At 36.5% G+C, this 19,267-nt stretch overlaps 1 protein-coding gene across 11 annotated transcripts in view; it reads left to right on the forward strand.

Annotated features, from left to right (window-relative positions):
* SORBS2 (sorbin and SH3 domain containing 2) overlaps positions 1–19,267 on the forward strand; it is a 188,346-nt gene that overhangs the window by 40,097 nt on the left and 128,982 nt on the right. For all 11 annotated transcript variants that reach the window (XM_075027196.1, XM_075027276.1, XM_075027340.1 and 8 more), the window contains one exon: positions 2,984–3,111. The gene's annotated coding sequence lies outside the window, so the exon portion shown is untranslated. The remainder of the gene's footprint in view (positions 1–2,983; positions 3,112–19,267) is intronic.

Genomic DNA, 19,267 nt, shown 5'->3' on the forward strand with positions numbered 1-19,267 from the left:
CATTTAATGTTATCTGTCATAGTTCAGTTCAAATTCAAGAAATGTGGTTATTTGGAAAAAATAAAAAATGAAAAAAAACCAACCCTTATCCATACTCCTTCTTTCTTCTGGGGCAGGTAACATGTAATTCATTTAGACACATTATCATGTTACTAGAAGATATTCCACTACCATTGGAAGATCTGAATACAAACATGTATAGAATAATAAAAAAAGAAAAAAGTCATTACACCTAGTTGTATAGTGTTCATCTACACATCTTGAAATGTACACAGGGAAACTTCTCAAAAGGAGGATTCTTCAGCCATTCCATGTGAAGAAGCTTCAGTGAGTCAACTGTGTTTGAAAGGTTAGGTCTAGAAAAGTTTATATTTCCTTTATATGAATATGTGCACTGGAACAGGTATGTAGCTTTTTTGTCTATCAGCAATTTTCTGTATTTCTCATCTATAAAGATTCTTCTCGTTTATCAGAAATCTGTCCTGTAGCATCTGGTCATGGAGCTCTTGCAGACTTCCACCAAGTACCCACATTAACAGTGTGAACTGTACACTTCTTGATCATGTTTGAATTGCTCAATATGAACCATTGATTAAATTGCAGTGCAGTGTGCCACTAAAGAAATTATATGCTTGATTTTACCATTGCTGATAGCCACAAAATAGGAGATACGATTATTATCAGTCTCTGAAAAGCATAAGGTGGTAATCTTGGTAGTAGTGACATATTTGTCTGTTTTACTAATAAGCACACAGATACATTTCTCTGAGACCTAGATGGCATATGTGAAATTTATGGCATCTAATGTTTCCTGTAGATAAAGATCATCTGATTTATATCCAGTAATAAAAGCACATTTCAGCAACAGTGCTTTTGTCATGTTTAGTAAAGGCTATAAATACTAATGGGTAAATTGTTATTTACACAAAAACAGCTGCAGAAAGTGTATGAAGAAACAAGGTACCAAAATAGGTTAAGTGCTGATGGTAAATCTGCCTTCTGAGAAAATGCTTCAGAAAAGAAATGCTGTGCTGCAAAGCATTGTGTATTCAATTACTTCAGTAGTAAATTGATACTGCTAATAATGATTTTAACACATTCTTCAATTTTCATATTTGCATAGTATTAGTATTTGGCTTACAGATATTTGTTGATTTGGCTTGTAACCACCAGATGGAAGCGTTATGGATAGCAAGGTAATGTAGCATCTTGCACTAGTGGTCTGGTACATACAGATCTTGTATTTATTTACAAACTATACTGCATGTTCCACCTGACCGTTACAGCTCTCAAGTTGGCTATAATTGACACACTGTCTGAAATTTAAGCTATGGGAGTCCTTAAATCTCTTTATTCATGGATCTCAAGTTAAATATAAACGGAGGTTTTTAATGTCTGTGAACTAGTTTTGTGGTAAAATAATAGTCCTAAACTAGCCATTTGGAATGAGGCAGCAATAATGATTAATTTAATGGGTTGGTATTTAGCGTTTGTGGAATTGTGTTTGTTTGTTGTAGCTACTTTTAACTACAGTAATATTAAAAATAGTTGGGATCAAATGGAAGGGATGCTTTTGAGCTAATCCAGAAAGCTGCCGAGTATAAAAATATAGCACAAATTCTTTTTCATTATTGTTATAAGTGTATTATAGCAATGATTTTTATATGAGTCTTCAGGAACAAATATGCTTTTTGTTTGTTTTTAAGTGAGCATTGCTTTACTATTTTAATGGTTTACTAAATAGCCTGTGTGTGTGGCGTCCTGTTTCATGTGTCAGTATACCTTTCAAATAGTTACTGTTCACAAATAAATTAGAAATTAAGGTGACCCATGGCATTCTAAAACATTTTCAAATGACTGTGCTTAAGTAGCCTTGATTGGAAATCTAATAGATACTGAAACATTTTCTAATTTTCTCACACCAGCCTGTTTAAGGTTTTGAGTAGAGAGTAACTTCAAATCTCATAACATTTCCTTGAATAAACGTAACAAGTTTTTCAGTGGCAGTGCCTAACTATGTGGACATGTATGAAAAGTTGTTACGGCGAAGCAAAGTAAGTTGTGTCTGTCAGAATTGCTGAGATATATAGAGGGACATCTTGGAAGCTTCTGCCTGTGCCAGAAGAAGCTGCAAAAAGTTAAACAACAATGGTGGTTTTTCACTGACTTAGTTTACTTGTGTTGTGTGAAACTTCAAAGTAATTAGCTGTTATGTACCCATCAAGATGTTTTGGGGTTTTTTTCTGTAGTCATTAATTTGTATTTGTACTTTACGTCTCCCAGTATTTTTACATTATGGGAGGGTAAGCTGGCTGGTTGGGGATGTGGCAGAAGAGGGCAGCGAGATCTTTATCATGTCACTGAATGGTCCTGGTAGAAAAAATGGAGTGCCAGCAGCTTCAGGTCACTAAGCATCCAAAACAGCACTGGTGCTGAAACTGGAAACTTAAGATGCAAACTAGAAACAAACTGCTGGCTTCAGTCTTGGTGAACTGATTTGTCCTGTGCTAAGATGTGTATACCAGCCAGACAGGATGCACTTAAATGCAAATAGAAATACTTCCATCTCAGATGAGCCCTTGTGTAAAGAAGGCAAAGCATCTTTAGAGATAACCAAACTCAAAATGTGGTTTTCACATTAAAAAAAAAATCCATGGTGGTTCATTTCCTGAGCTACAGGTAATAGTCTTCAAGGTCCCAGATTTCCTTTTAAAAGTATTTTTTTGTTCACCGTCCACAGTGGTTGTTCCCTGCTCTTTCTGTTTCTTTAAATAAAAATTTGGACAGCGAACAAAGATTTTTGCTATGGATTTCCTGATTTTTTTTATTTTTATTTTTTTTTTAGCTTGGCTTGAGAGCCTGGTTATTCTGTATTGCATTTTCATTTTGATTGTAGGCAAGCCCATTGCTGCTGAAAATAGCTCAAATGTTCTTAGAATAAACATCAGCCAGCAGCTCAGATTCTTTCTCTTTTCTTTTTCAGACTCTTGCATGCAAGTTAAACTAATTTCTTGAGAGAAACCTTCATAAAGGGCTAAATAAACAAGATCTACATACACAGAAATTTCTTACTTCCTCTGCATTTGAGACACAGCTAAACTTGTCTGTCTGGTAAGTCATATTTTTCTTAAGGATTTGTCTGTCTTCCTGCCCTTATGACTTGCATTCTTGAGTTTCTAATTAGTGTTCAGAGAAAACCAGCTTCTGTTTGCTAATAGTTCTGCTACATGCTCTGTAAGAAGTATGAAGACTAATCTGCAAAGGCATTACTGTGCTGCTTTTACAAACTTCAAAATAGTACCTATGATTCTGTATGGTACTTTGGTATAAGTGGGGGTTTAATTGTTTATGTAGTAGTTTGTTCTTAGTTTGCTGTAATGAAATAATTAAATGTGTTAAAGCAAAACTGGTGATTGTTCTGTCTTGAAATTATTTACCTGTTTGAATGTTCTGAATTTAATGAATTAACTTCAGAGATTGTATTGCAGAGTATATTCTGTGTCAAGTCAGTGTTTAAAAATAAACTTTCCCAGCAATTCATTCATGTCTCATTGCTTGCTGATTTCATCTTGTGTGGATAAAATAAGTTCATGTTATTGATGCAATGGCATATTTTTCTTGGTGATGTGCCTGTTTCATAGGACAGTAAGCATACTTGTCAGTAGTCTTTAATTCGATAATATAATTCTGTATCAGTTCTATTAGAGATATTTATGGCTTACAGAGTTTTTTCAGGTTTGATTGTACTGCTTGAAACAAATATTTTTTTTGTTTATGAAGTGTTAACTGAGTATAACCCAAACAAAAGAAAGTTTTGTCCTCTACCTTCTATTTTTATTTTTTATTGCAATTAAAATGAAGAAAATCTCAGACAAGCGAAAAATTTTTTTGCTCAGTAGTGTGGCTTTTCTAAGCAATTGGCTAACATTAAATGACAACCTAGATATACCTAGTCCATCTGATCACATATGCTGTGGCGCTTTGGCTTACCACAATTACTGTGTGCTTACACACTGCATGCCCTGTTTCTGCATAGTTCATTTTGCAGACTTTGCTGTAGCCCTAATGTTAGTTTATTTAAAAAATATATTGAAAACCCACATCATATCTAAAAGTAGTTGTGTATTTAATGTAAAGCAGTAGTTATGAATTATATTTTCATAGGAAAAAAAAAGATCAGTGCTTTTACATAAAAGCTGTTTGGGGGCTTTCCAATTCGTTTAAGTTTTAGTAAGAAGCTTTCCAGCTTATTTTTTGATAAAAAGAGAAAATCTGAAGTCTATGTATACATTTCATACAGCATATCTTTTTGTTAAAAATATAAAATTTTGTGTTAAAAAATTAAAACCAACACAAATTTTCCTTAACAGTTTTTCAGAAAAAAATGAACCCAAGTCTGGTTCAGTTGTAATGTTTGCACTAAAGTTTTATTCTGGTATTTGAGAGTCATGGATCTAATTCTGCTTGTTCTTCCTTATAGTAGCAGATATTGGTAGTGTAATGTAATGTACATATCCACTTGAAACTATGGAAATTTTGATACCAGGCATACTTTGTTTTAAATGAGACAGCTTCTATTCTTTTTCCCCTCTCATTTTTAATTAAATTATATTCCTCTTGGTTTAAGATCTTCCCTACTCCTATCTTGCTGTCACATACAAAGCTGCTTCCCTGGTCCTGCCAGGACCTGTCCTTGTACTTCCTAAGTTCTTTTGACCACATTCTAGTGAATATTTGTCTTACATTGATGGTTTTCATATGAAAAGAATTTGTCACCTGAGTGTTACTTCAGAAGAAGCTGAAGCTTCTGAAGGAACTGAAGACACTTCAGAGGCCATACTGTAGTCACTGAGCAATGTAGAAATTTGTGATCCCTTAACATGTACAAAAGACATAGCTGGAGAAGAAATTACACAAAATTAGGCTGCACAATAGGTAAATGTTTTTATTTACTAAGTATTTTCAATTAAAAGCAGTGCTTGAATTGTGTAAAGTAACGGCCAAGGATGGTCTGTTAGTGGTCATTTTTTAATTCATGTGACTTTTAGGTTACTATGTAAGACCAAGTTTTTGCTTGGCACATAATTTTTGACTAACAGACCTGAATTACAGGAACTTGCATCTGGCATGCTAACACAACCCAAACTTTAGCTGAATGAACTTGGCACTAAATTCAACTAAAGGGAGGAAATCTCAGGAGAGCAGTGGAATTTCTTTCGTTAAGTAAGTATACCTCTGCATTCATGGGCAACAAACGGTAACATTTTGTGCACGTTTCTGCTTTTGACAGTGTGTCTTTGTTCACTTCCCAAAGGTGGTGTCAAATACACTGAAAAAAATAAACTTTCTTATTTGGATTTTCCATATTACTTAATGATAAGGTCCCAGGGAACCCATTAAGTCTGGAATGGCCTAACACCATTGTTTGTAATTATTTGTGTGTGAAGAATAAAGGCTGGCTTGGAACAATTTAGGTTACATTGACGTGCTCCCTCCTTATTGTCCTTGTGAGCCCAGATAGAGGGGTGGGAGGAAAGTGTATCTATAAGCATTTTATGATGGAATTATTTGATCAGAGTGTCTCAGAAAATGTTTCCTTCTTGGAACTTAAAGTGTTTTCAAAACAATGTATATTACTGAACTGTTACTTTGAGAAACAATAGATTGTGATAGCTTTGATTTCTTGTCAAAAGTTTCATGCTGGTAAAGATCTTAAATTAATATGCCATTTAGTCACAATGTGTCAGTGTTGCTTCCACTGTGTGGTCTAAGTTCAGTTCACTTACTGATGGCAATAGGGTTCTATGGTATCTGTTCTGTATGGGATTCTGTACAGGCTTCTGATCCATGAGCGGAATTCCAAAGTGACTGTATTATATCAGCAGATCATAGTATGCTGAAACTGCATGGGTTTAATATGTGACAATGCTGGAGAAGAAAAAGGTGTTTTGAAAACTGGAGAGTAAGAGCTGGTGATAGAGGAAATTAATCTGAGTGAAAGGCCATCATGCAGGTGCCTCTTCCTTGCATTAGCCTCAGATTGGGGAGATACCAAACTGGAGGTGCTGAGAGGATGTGTATTCTTATGCGAGACCTATGAGTTGTGTCTGCACTGGATTTACTTGGCCATGTGCTATTCTCAGGTGGCAGTAGATAGCTCTGGAAAAAGTTTATGATGTGATTCTGTATATAACTAGCTGCTTTAGAGGGGTGGATTTTTGTGGCATCCTGGTTAGCTCCTGTCTGCAGTAATGAAAGATGGCAATGCCTCTTTATTGGCTCTGGTGCTTAGGCTGTACTTGACCTTTTGATAGATCCAAATGAACTAGGAACTGGCAGGATTCCCAGATTCTCACAGTAGCCTCTGCTCTTCATCATTAGCCTGTGGTTTCAGGGAAGAGGGTAAAATTAAATCACTTTATTAATAATCAAGTATAGCAATGAGCATCTTCTGTCAGGATTACTAATTTTAGCTGTAATGTCCAAGCTTTTAGTTGCTTAACCTTTCTAAAAAAAAAGCCCTGTCTTTTGAGATAAATATTTTTCAGATTCTGCAACCTCAAAAGTATTCCTTTTCCATCTCAAAAAAAAAAAAAAAAGAAAAAAGTAAAAGTTGACAGTCAAAATCAGATTTTTTTGCATATGAAACGTACAGGAGTAGTTTAATTTTCACTTCTGCCTTGAGTTTTGAGTTTCATTTGATTCTAACTTGTGTTTGAGTTTGAAAAATACTGATTTGTTAATAAAGTTGCATGATATGTAGTAGAGAATTTTCCTGTTTAGCCACCTGTGCACTTGTACTTAAGAGAAAAGCATGCTTATGCACTGTCTTTTCCTAAGTAAGCACTTAACCATATAGCTAATAAGTATGCTTTAATCTGTTTTCAGGGTGGCTCACATAAGGTGTTACCTGCTTATGTTTGTATGTAAGACTGCATTTACGTCCGTATATTAGTGGCTTAAGAATTAGTATGTTTCATTAGTAGCTTAGGTCCCTAAATGTTTAATGCTGTTTAGAAGGCTGTGCCATCTTTACTGCTGGAGGCAACTTGAGCACTTAGGCTGCTTCCACACTTGAGACTGCTAATGGCTTGGTCTACAGAAAGGTTTTTTTGTTCCCTATTAAAAAAATCATTTAGTATAAATGCATTTAAAAAGGAACTAACTTGGTGCAAAGGAGACTCTTAACATGCATATCTTCCCTAGTCTGTGCAAAACCAATGGGTAACAAATGTAGTAGCAGCTCCATCCTTTTGAAGCTAAAAGTGTGAGCAACAAGTTCCTGTGTGCAAGAAGCCTCTCACCATGAGACACTGTTGTAGGATTCACTCACTTGTGTAATTCATCTCAATAGATATAAGTGACCTAAGAGGTGAGGTGCAACTGGATGCAGCAGAACTGTATGTGTGACCCTGAATCTCTATCAGGTCTCTGGATGTTCTGGAAAGCAGCAGATTTCTTCTCCAAAGTCAAAGGAAGTAGAAGTGAGAACAGTGAAGATAAATAGTATATATCTAATAAGATACTATTGCCTTATTTACTTCCTGGGAGGGAAGGAAGCACAGGAGGCAAGAATGGCAAGATAAGCTATGTTGTGCATGTGAAGGGACAGTTGATTTGGAGAGCCAGTTCTTCAGTCTTGATAATGCTTAGTCTTTCAGTGCAGTTGAGTTCTTATCAGTAGAAGGAATTCTTCAATAGTTTTCATAGCCTTCAATATATAGAATTAGCTAGTTGATCTTTCCACATTGATGGTTAGCCAAATAAAGGCAGTTGGAACTTGCTGTCAGAGGTCCATTGGATCTCCAAACAGTGCAAAATCACTGTTTTGTTTCTACTTCTCCTCCAGGTCCTGCACAAAGCTTTCCAGTGCTGAAAAGGGAAGCTGATGGCTCATTTTTTTGAATGTTACAGTTCAGGCCTAAAGTAACAGTTTGAAAGTGAGAATAAAACTTATGTAAGACTTTGTTAAAAATGAGGTTATGAAACACGTGCCTTACACAAAAAACTTAGATGCAATGTCTTAAAGTCTGGAGACATTCTGATGTACTGAAAGACTCTGCTTTTGCCTGTGACAGAAACGGTGATTAAAATTGACCTTAGACTGCTGGAAGCAAAATTATGCTAATATTGACAGCTTTTCAAAAATCTTGCTTTAAAGTATGTCCCAACTGTATCTGCCAGCAGGTTCCTAGAAGCTTACCTGCAATGTAAGAACTGAGTGTTTAAAGCTAGGTCACTGCTTCATACTGATACCTCTTGGAGTAGCTAACAGCAGTACATTCACACACAGCATTTTACAGTAATGGATTTGCATGAAATGAAAGATGCTTTATTAAAATTGAACAGATGTCCAGTTTAATCTACTGTTTGAACTGGAATTCAATTTTGTCTTAAGGGTGATGCTTCTGAAAAGCACCATCATCAACTGTCCATTTAAAAAAAAAAAAGTTTAGGGTTCAAAGACTCAAAAAAATGTAACTAGGCAAACATGTCTGAATTCCTTGAGTGTATAGATGTACACAAATGGGCTGTAATGATTTACTTTGCACTCCAGAACTTGATGTCCTGTGAAGTTTGTATATGCTAGTGGCAAAGGTTGCTACACATTGGCCTCCCCACCCCATCTGGATTTCCCTCCTTTATGTAAATAGGATAAACGTAAATCCACTGACTTGGAATAATGGTGGGGTTTCTTGCTTTGTAGCAGCTGACTGCATGGTGGTTTTCTAGCAAAACACTTAAGTGACAGGCGGCAGGTCAGCATGGTGTTGATCTGTCTTCCTGTGATCTTGGAATTCTCATCCAAATGACTTACAATGCCTGGATTTCTGTAGTGAGATGTGCCAAATATTTGTTTGTAAAACCAAATGATTGGTCAAGAAACGTTTGTGTCTGTCTAGATATGTATTAATATATATATAGTAGTAATAAGGAATGGGTAGAACAGCTGAAATGAACCAAGAGCTGACTTCTAATCAGAATTTGAACAAAACCTGTCAACTTATTTCAGATTGAGAATACTGTTATTATGTGACACTGGTAAGGAGCATGCTTTTGTTAAATTTTCAGATCTTTGTATTCATGGGGTCCAGGTAGAATGAAAAGCAGTAGTATCAAAGTAAAGCTCTAAATTTTGAAGTCTCTCGTACTCCTAGCAACAGTTATATACTTTATATATACTATAGTTATAAATATACAAAATGTTTATTTAGAGTTGGAGAACTGTTTCCAGTGGAAATTTGGGCTCCTTTGAGTAAGTCCTTTACAGGCCAGCAGACACAACAGTGCAAGTTTGAAAAACCTTTGAGTCAGCTGGTTGAACTACTTATTACAAGATGTTTATTCATTGAATTTAATAATTTGTCTGTCAATTATCTGGCAAACCAGAGTGACCTGGACAAAGGTGGTTCTTATTCTTAAGGCTTTAAAAGATTCATGTACATGTCTGGGCCTATTGAACTGTCACAAACAGCTCCTACTATGCACATGCAGAACACTTGAGTATTCAGTGTTACAAACTATGCAAACTCTCTACCTATCTGGTCACAAATTACACGACCCAATGTTCAGTCTGATCTTTGAGGATGAATAAACACTGGCAAAATCAATAGGACACGGACAAAATGTTTGTTGGAAGAGAATCACAGTAGGTGATACGTAGTGTTAAATGTTTTAAGTTATTTTAAATGTTATTCCCTTGTTTTGTATGAACTCAAAATACTATTTTTAGACTTTTGCATAAATTGCCACATTTAGATTGAGAAAAAAGTTTAGATTGATTAAGAAATTCTAAATTTGTTGCTCTATTGAGGTTTCTGGATTATTTTTGTTTGTGTAGTCAAAGATGCACTTTCCTTGATCACATGCTCCTCACCAAATAGAAATGAGGCAGGTTTTAAACTGTCTCTTTCTGCAAAGAGAACTTCTTTCCCATCTGTTGTACAACTGTAATAATATTGGAATGAATCACTTAATAAATTTAAAAACCTGGATCCTTCATAAGTAACACCTCTGGTTCTGGCATAGTAGGCACTGAATGATACTTTGTGCTTTGTTGAACTGATGGAGTTCTTATACTCAGTTTTTTGTTCATTTCCTCCCCCTTTCAGTTTCACACTTGGTGCTCTCATGCATCCATTTGAGTTACATGTAAGTTGTTATATCCAAGTGTGTCGTCATGCACAGTAGTGGTAGGCTGGGTTCTACAACAGAAGAGGAAATCTCAACAGAATTAAAAACACAATATCCCGCATGAAGTGCGTGCACTTCATCTATTCACTGATTTTTCTGGCAATAACCTTTCTGTGTGTAATAATCTTTCTGTGGCCATAACCTTCCTGTTTTCCTTCTGTAACTACAGTATCTTAAGCAGGCATGTTTGATGTATAGTTCTTTCTTTGTTGTTATCACTGTGTAACTTCACAATTGCTGTGAATAACTTTCATGTTCCATTGCATAAGTTACAGAGGGTAACACTCAATCCTTGTAAATTCCCTTCTGAAAACTCACAGCAGTAACTGTCTTCCTCAAGTTGGGGAGGGGGGGGAATGATTGCATGGATTAACCTTTCCTTGAATTGTGTAATGAGTAATCATGATAATATCTACTAAATGCACTTCTAAGTCAATGGAAATGCATTGATTCTGGCATAGTTATTAAAATGATACAGAAACTTTCATATCCCTTTTATGAAACTGATAGAAATTATCCCTGGAAAATTGTAGTAATACACAATTAAGGACAAGTCAATCCTATCTGTCACTGCTATAAAGGTGATGAACAAAGAAAACTGGTATGCTCTTGTTTGGACAGTACCAAGTATAATGAAGCAGCGGTAGTAGCCCTGGCACTGAGAGCTACTAGTGCTAGCAATCAATATCAGGATTGCTAGCATAACCATGCAAATCACTGTCCTGCTTTGGGCAAGTGGACAAAGAAAGAAAACAAGCTCAAAGTTCAGTGTAAGACGACCATTCAGTTTAGACCATGGTAGCTGGCTTGGCCCTTCAGATATAGCTGTGCTACTAACATGAACTGTGACATGTCAAATCTTAGTTTTTCAGTCGGTTCTTTGACAGCTTCTTCCATTTTATGCTGTTATTGGCTAAGTACCATTGCCTTTCACGCTGATACTGGTAAAAGTCATTGTGTGATTATTTTCTGTATAGCATTTGCATGTACCATATGGTAGAATTGTTCTATTCCATATAGAAGAAGCAAGGAATGACAAATCATGTTACTTTGAATTAGACACCAAGGGAATTACTGACCATAGATTGCTGCATTTTAATTAATAAATGTTTTGATTGTAAACAATGTGTGGGGAAGTGATCAGGCCAAAAAATAGTTAATAGCATATATAGGCCTAGGTTGCTAGTTTCAGTGTAGTCCAGGCAAGTAATGATCACACACGATTTACGATAGCATAGCAATTTGGTGTACGTGAAGTCAGTTAAATGCTTTAGTCCATTTGACGCAGGCATTTCTCTGCTGGCAAAGCAGCATCTCCTGAGATGAGCCCTCATGGTGTTCCAGTCTGGCTGTGGCCTCTTATGTGTCTGGAATAAGCAAGGAATTTGAACTACTCTCTCCCTCCATCCCTACAGGGTCAGCCCAAGGTATATTTATCAAGTGTAGCTAGGATGGTTTTGTTTTTACTATTCATTCCAAAGATTTTATGTGGAATAAATACAGCACTTAATTTTTTTTTTCCAGGCAATGTGTGAGGCATAATTACATTTCAAAATCCAAGTGCACATTTACAAGACACATGTTGGACTAATTGTGATTGAGTAAAGCTTCACACTAGATTTGCACACAATTGGAAGAGGCGTGTAGGTACAGAGTATGGAGAATTAAGCTGATGTGTCATACCTCAAAATCTGCAATATAAAGACCTCCTTTTGAACCAGATGTCTTTGGATTTTTGTAAATAGGCTTATTTCTGACCATAATGAGCTGCATGAGAATTACCTGATTTCTGAATTAGGGTATAGATTTAGCTATTAATATGGATTTATAGGAAGAGAAAAGGACAACAAGCTATAACAACAAAAAATCTATTTCTTCATAAGAATGGGGTTATCTTGACACTTCAATTCAGGCTGCTTATCAAATACCTTTTTAGAATAATTTGCTTTGACAGCTGCAATAGATATAAAACTGACAAATACTGGGATTTTTTGTTTTTCTTTCTTTCCAATGGACTCCAGAACTTGATGACCTTTGCTGAAAATAACTTGACTAGCTGGAGTCATAACAAGACAGAGCTATTTGAGGGCATGTGGTAAAGGCTCAGCTGTTTGGACAGTGTTTATCATTCCATTGATATGATAGCTAGACAAGTAGAGGAAATAGAAAATCAGTCATGAGGGTGAAATATAAAACTAAAAAAAATCTTCCCTAAATCATTATTTTTTTCTAACTACTGATGAACTTGAGGAATATTTCCACTATTAAAATATTGTTACTCTAATGCATGCTTACTCATCTGTATTGCAGGTGGGTATTGCAAGATTGATACTTTGTGTTTATGCTGAGGGCCCTGAGAGGCCAAACTATGTCTCTAGAATTCCCAGTCTAGAGGCAAGTCAGTGCCCTAACTTTAGTGCTGACTTCATAATTTTCTCTCAACATATTACCATTATTGGTCAGTGTTCAGTGACAGTTTCAGTCCTTGGGTTACAAGTACATTACCTGCCAAGAAAGCCTACCATAGATCTTTGCTTGTTAATAATTGGATTTTTGCAATTCAACTGCCAGTGAGGGCATGTTTAGCATTCTTTTGATCTTTTAAAGGGTTTCCTTCACTTTCATATTTGCTGTGCCTGCCTACTAAGATTCCAGTGAAAAACAGTTTTCTTGTAACTGAGAAAAAAATCTACTCTTCTAATAAAGAATTTTACCAGAGGTGTTACTATTAGCTGCTTTATTTAAATGTGGTAGAGTGTTGCAGAACCAGGTGAGTAGGGAGCTAGATCCCAAATCTTTCATTTGGCAGTGGTATACTTAGCTAGTAGTTCATTTCTACCAGTGTTGGATTATCACTGGAGAAGTGGTAGGAAGAACAATAAACTTAACCTGTTGTAGGTCAGGTTGTCTAAATACGCATTGTCTCTACTACTTGAACTGGCTAATGAAGAAAGCTGACAATGATACTGCTTATTAGCAGATAATTTTTTAGAAGCTGTGTCTGTTCTTTTTGTTCATCTGATACATTAATTCTGTTCTGTTTGTGAAGGAAAATACACAAGTGCAAAATCTGCTTTTTTGCTTAAACATGCTAAAAATTACATGTACTTATTATCAAAATAAAGGTGGATTCAGAGTCTTTTGAAATATGTATATTTGTAGCAAGAGGGTCCTGTAAGAACTTAAATCTTTATTAAAAATAGAGTCAACGTTGAGAAAAACTGTCCCCTGTACTTGTGTGATTTGACAGACTTGATTGATACCGATGAGGTTATGAAGTAGGACGAATGTTGATCAAGACTAAGAAACTTTAGCTGCTTTTGTGGCAGAGGATGTTTCTGTATCTTAGACTATTTGAGGTTTTGGGCTAAATCATCTTTAATTTTGGCATAATCCATTGTTTCTGTAATGGGAGCCTGCCCTAGGAAATACTAAACTACACTGTCATGGTACCATCAAATATTCTGCTCGTTAATTGCCAGAATGCAATTGCATTGCCTGAAAGCGTGGAGAACTTCATTAGCTTCGTAAGACCTTTGGTACAGGCATCTGTTTTTCTGTGCTGATGTTTTGCCGGTCAGCCTGAAAGCTTCAGAGTGGATTCCCAGAGCTGTGCCTTGGAGAACACTGGGACACTGCAAGCTGCTCTGCAGAGGTGAGGAAAGGGCAGCTCCCTCTGCGGTTGTGGTGGCAGCTAGCAGCTGGTGTGCCTCAGGATACTAGGGTATGCTCAAAGGTAACCTTGTAGCAATACCAACAGCAAGTCCTACAAAGGCATCAGTAGGTGTAAAGGGTGAAGTTTGTCATGTGTGGGGAAAGCCTAATTGAAGGAAAGGAAGGAAGCAGGAACTTGTTTCAAACCTCCTAATGGTGCAAATATTTCAGTGATTGTCAAATGGACATTTATGTCTGTATGTGAACACAAGCCTCTGTATGTGCTAAAGAGATTCTCATAGTATTGATGCAGTGTGGTTTTTTGTTTTGTTTTTTGTTTTTTATTTTTTTTATTCCATTGCCTGCCTGCCCCACCCCACTCCCTCCCCCTGCCTTCAGCACAGAGGGCTTTTCTGAAAATAAGGCGGTTTTCACCTTATGGTGGACATGGTATCTCATCTCAGAAGGAATTTGTCAGATGTTTCAGGGATACTTGGATGAATAGAGACACAGTTGCAAAGTAGACTTTGTCAGTTAAAGCTTCATTCTTGCAGGTGCAGTATTTTGATTTTCTGCCATGTTTGTGTACTGTGCTGTGGGTGTCCTGATACTCAGTCTAGAAAAACTGACCCTATATTAGTCAATATTTATTTTTCAACAGTATTGCCTTTCACATTGGCAGGTATTTAATACTGGGAATTAAAATAGTCTTTGTGGGGAATTTGTTCTGTTTTGACCAGGTGGCATACTTGAACTCATTCCTTACTGCTAACTCTGCAGCTTAATTTCAAGTTAGCTTTTAAATTGGACCTTATTTGGTAACTTGTTAGGTTTCTTGTTACCGTATTTTAGAGATTGGGTGTAGCTTTAATGCAGCTATGAGGCAGTCAATACCAACAGTGAAAACAGTTTTTAAAACTGTTACTGTTTTGCACTTCATGCTGCCCTTTTCATACAGAGCATAGTCTTTGTAATAAATGGACAGACCATTCTGCTTTGGAAGTACCAGGTGGATTTTCTTGCCTATGACTGAATAATGTAGTTTGTCCCTGTTCCTAATGTAAGAATTTATTTAAATACCTTCATTCACTTTTCTGCCTGCTTCTCAATCTCCTCCTTTTGCTGTTACAGAGCAGTAGGAATATTATTGAAGTTAGTGTCTAGAGCAGCGTAAAGGTTGAATAGCTAAGAACAGAATTTGTCACCTTTATTACTGTTTGTTTGAAACTACAAAGCTACAGAGCATTATATTAGAAAAAAATATTAGAATATTCTGGCAGGAGATGGTATCATTTGGTATATTAAGGAAAACTATCTTTCAGAATTTATTCAGTGGTATGTCACTGTGTGAAGCAACTTAGGTGGCTAATCAGTTGTCCTTCCTAGGCTTCCTTAGCTTGCCAGCTCTTTGCAATAATGAAGTCCTTCTGACCTAGACAGAAATACTAGATTGACAGCTGATTTGGAGGTCTCAGACAAGCTCATCTGACTAGTTGCTTACTTTCAGTGGTGTGATTAAGTACGTTAGGCTAGAGATATAGTGAACTTCTAGTCTTTGAAAGTGACTGGCTTATGTATGAAGTCCATATGAACTGCAGGCCAACTATGCCTGCATTTTCACATTTTTGTCAAGTCAGTATAACACTTATCTAACTGAAAATGTGTATGAAAAAATGGGTGTTTAGTTTTGGTCTTACTTGCAGATATAGTTCTTATTTGGACCAGTAGATGAGTCCAACTCATCCCACATCAAGTGATCAGTAGACCTGACACAGGGGAAGCAGAAGCAACAGGGAAAGGAGATGCACTTTTCCCATGGTGAAGGCAGGATCCTACATTGGGTTAAACCAACTTTAGAACTGGGTGACGTGTCCTTGGTAACCTTTGTAGGAAATGGGAAAATGACTGTTTTGTTCACAGCCTTCAGATTTAATATACCCTAGTAGTTTCAGATCAGTAGTTTTAACCATGTGTATACACCATGGAGGGTTCGTTGTAAGAATCCTCAGAGATGTACACTTTAACACAATCTGCTTCCTGAGGAATAAAAAATAGATTCCAGTAGCATTTTACAAGTACTTCATACTGTTAAATTTTATAGCAGAAGATAAGGGTGGTATTAACAAATGAGAACTTTAGCCTACTTGGGCTGTTCTCAGTGGCTGCTTTAACATGTGAAAGAACAGTGTTGTCAAAGGGCGAGGCAGGTTTTGATGTTTGTCCGAGGTTGCCCTCTGAAGAAAGCTTTGTTTGTCTCTTTCCATAGACAGGGACGAAACTTGGGGAAACTATCTGTCCTCACCAAAAGTTAGCCTGAGTTACTTCCTTTCATGCCACTGCATGGCCCACACAAACCTTTTTTCCACTTTACCTGAGAAAGAACAGATGAGTTGAAGATTCAAAGAAATCACTGTTATGTGGTATACGTTACCATGACTGTCATGCAGAAAATACCATGTTTGCCTGGGCCCAAGCAATGATGTGAAGTTAAAATATGCAATGTGAAACTTCCTTGCACCTGTGCAAAGTAGTTTCCTTGTATGTTTTACTATCTAGACATCTTTACTACTTGGACACCTTCTTCAATCTGAGAGGCTTTTTCTACACTGAGGGGCAGGGTACTGCATGAGGTGCTTCATAGCTGGCACATGGATCTGTAGCCATAGTGGTGGGACCTGCCTTGTCCCTCCGTTTGCCCATGTCTGGATGACCTGGGGACCAGGGCATTTCATGGAGAATATGCCCTGTGCTGTAGAGACACAGTAACTTGGAGACCAGGCTCTTCACTCTTCTTGAGCTGTGGAGTCCCCCTCACATGAAGTCATTAATGACTCTCAGTTAGTCCCAGAGTAGTGTTTTGGGGGCTTTTTGTTGTTTGGTTTTTGTTGTGGTTTGTTTTGTGGTTTTTTTAAAGCCTGTTAAAAGGTTATATTTTATTTTTCTCTCCTGCCAAAGCTGTATCTGAATCTTCCCCTTTCCTCCAAATTTTTCAGTCATGTTTCAAAAGTAATCATTCTTAACGTTGCTAAAGTTTTATAAGTAAAAGCTGGTTTGCACAGTGTAACTGCTTGTGTAGTACTTTGAATGCAGCTCATTTCAGTAATAAGTTTATAACATGATTTCATAAAAAGTTATGTTACACCAGTTAAGAAGGTGATGAACTCTAGCACTGGGATTGGAATAATAAAGGCGGCAGACACCTCTTCAGTAGTTCTTCTGCCAAAATGAGGCCATTTTTTAACCATATCTCTTTTTCTTCTGCTGGGAGCATTTTTTTCCCAAAGGACTGTATTTAAGGAAATATATAGTAAGTTGGTCTTATATAGGGTGTGTTTATTCCTTTGTTCCCTTCAGGTGGGATCTAGTTGGGTGCTGATGACCTCTACTTCTTGACCTACACATAAATAAAATTGCCAGCACAACTCCTTTCACTGTTTCAGCACAGGCAGCACAAGAGCAGTGCACAGATAAAAGCAGTCACAAGGTACAGGATTACAGAAAATCAATAAAAAGCACACTGGAATAAGTAGAGAAGTCCCCCAAATAAACTACATCATCTCACATTGTCGAAGTGCCCTGTTTTTTCTGCTGTAATTGTAAATTAAGAGTGATCAAAGCCATTGTGCTTAATATAAAGTGCCTTCTTTAAGCTGCTCAGGTGAACTCTCAGTGAACTAATATGATGGGAAGAAAACCTGGTCTAGACAGTAATTTTACATCACTGCACATTAAAAAATAGTAGACATGTGGTAAGCAATGGGATATTCATTGCACTAGGTAACAGATAATTGTCAGGTTTCCCAGTCCCCTGAGCAGAGATAAGTATCCATTCATTGTTCTGTCAAGACAACTGTATACTACCCCATATACTACATTAGTTACAAGGCTGCTATTTAGTCATAAATGTGATCATTCTTATGCTGCTTCCTTAACAACAAAGTTTTAGCCAGTTTTTGTAGCAAATCATAAAATAGTTATGCAAAAACAGTCTTCAGCTGTATATCTTCAGCTGTATAGTTTCTTGATATATAGCTCACTAACGCAATAGTAACTTAGCCATTGTTTTGTTTAAAAAACAAACACACACCACCATGCCTTCTACCACCCTAAAAAGTAGAATGGGTTAAATACGAAATTAAAAAAACCCTGACATAGCGGTACATTTCAAACCCCAAACTAAATTTTACTGTGCAGCAAAAACTGGAGAACAAACAGATCCAAAGTACTGTTTTGATAATTTTGCACTGGAGTTTTAAAAATCAAGAGTGTTCCTAAAATGTAAAATATCCATAGCTTATGTGGCCTTTTTGGGATCCCTTTCTTATCCCTTTTTGGGATCCCTTATAGAAATTGGGTACATCTCAAATTTTACTGTACTCTAACATGTTCATTAAACATTAAAGTGACTTCATATATTGACTTCACAAAGTACCTTTAAAATAGTGTCAGATATCAAAAATCAAAACTTTTTAGACTTGTACTATGCGTGCTGAATTTACTTACTGATATTATAGTAGTGTTTTCTGCTGCAGACTTCAGTCCTGGTGAGTTTAGAAACTTTGATGCAGTAAGTAGGAAATCTGGCATGTTCTGCGGTAGGTGAAAGACTTAACATGAGCAATGACAGAAGAAAATACATACTGAAAATGTATTAATAAAGTAAAACATCTGAAAACCAGCAAAGTAGAAGGAGTTTGGCAATGTTGATTTTGTTAAACCACAATATAGTACTAAAGACAGTGAAGGGAATTCCTTCGGTGTTGTTCCTGCTTGTTTCTTTCAAGTTCTGCACAGGACAGTATCCATGGTGGTTTGTATTCCATCAGGAGCTCAGGTGTATATGGCAAGAGGGGATGGGCTCAGAGTTCATTGTGGTATCAAGCTGTTAGTTGTTGTGAAGGTTTGTTTTTGGTTTGGGTTTTGGGTTTTTTGGGGGGGGTTTTTTTGGTGGTTTTTTTTTTTAGTGAAAAGTAGCTTTAATTTTCAATTTTAGAGAACAAAGACAAAAAAAAATTGCAATGTTCTAGTGTAGACATCTACCTTGTGAATATCCTAGGGGAGGCCTGTTTTCTTACATATTCCAGCATATAAACACCTACACTTACTTACACTATTGTCCAAGAGATGGTCTCAACCACTCTCTTAAAAAAAACACAAAAAAAACCCAAAACAAAACAACAAAAAAAAAAACCCACCTCATAAAATTGAAGATTTATTTTTTGTTAGATCATGTGTCTTAAAGGCTAAAAATTAATTACATCCCTCCCTTCCTCATCTTGGTTTTGTAAGTACTAATAATTACTGTCATTACTTTTTTATTTTAATACCTTATTTCACGTGTCAAGTGCAGCAGCTCTACTGTTGTAATAGCTTCTACCTTATGAATTCTTTTTTATTAGAGATGTTTTTTTCAGATTGT

Source organism: Buteo buteo, chromosome 1, assembly GCF_964188355.1.
Source record: "Buteo buteo chromosome 1, bButBut1.hap1.1, whole genome shotgun sequence".
Taxonomy (NCBI): domain Eukaryota; kingdom Metazoa; phylum Chordata; class Aves; order Accipitriformes; family Accipitridae; genus Buteo; species Buteo buteo.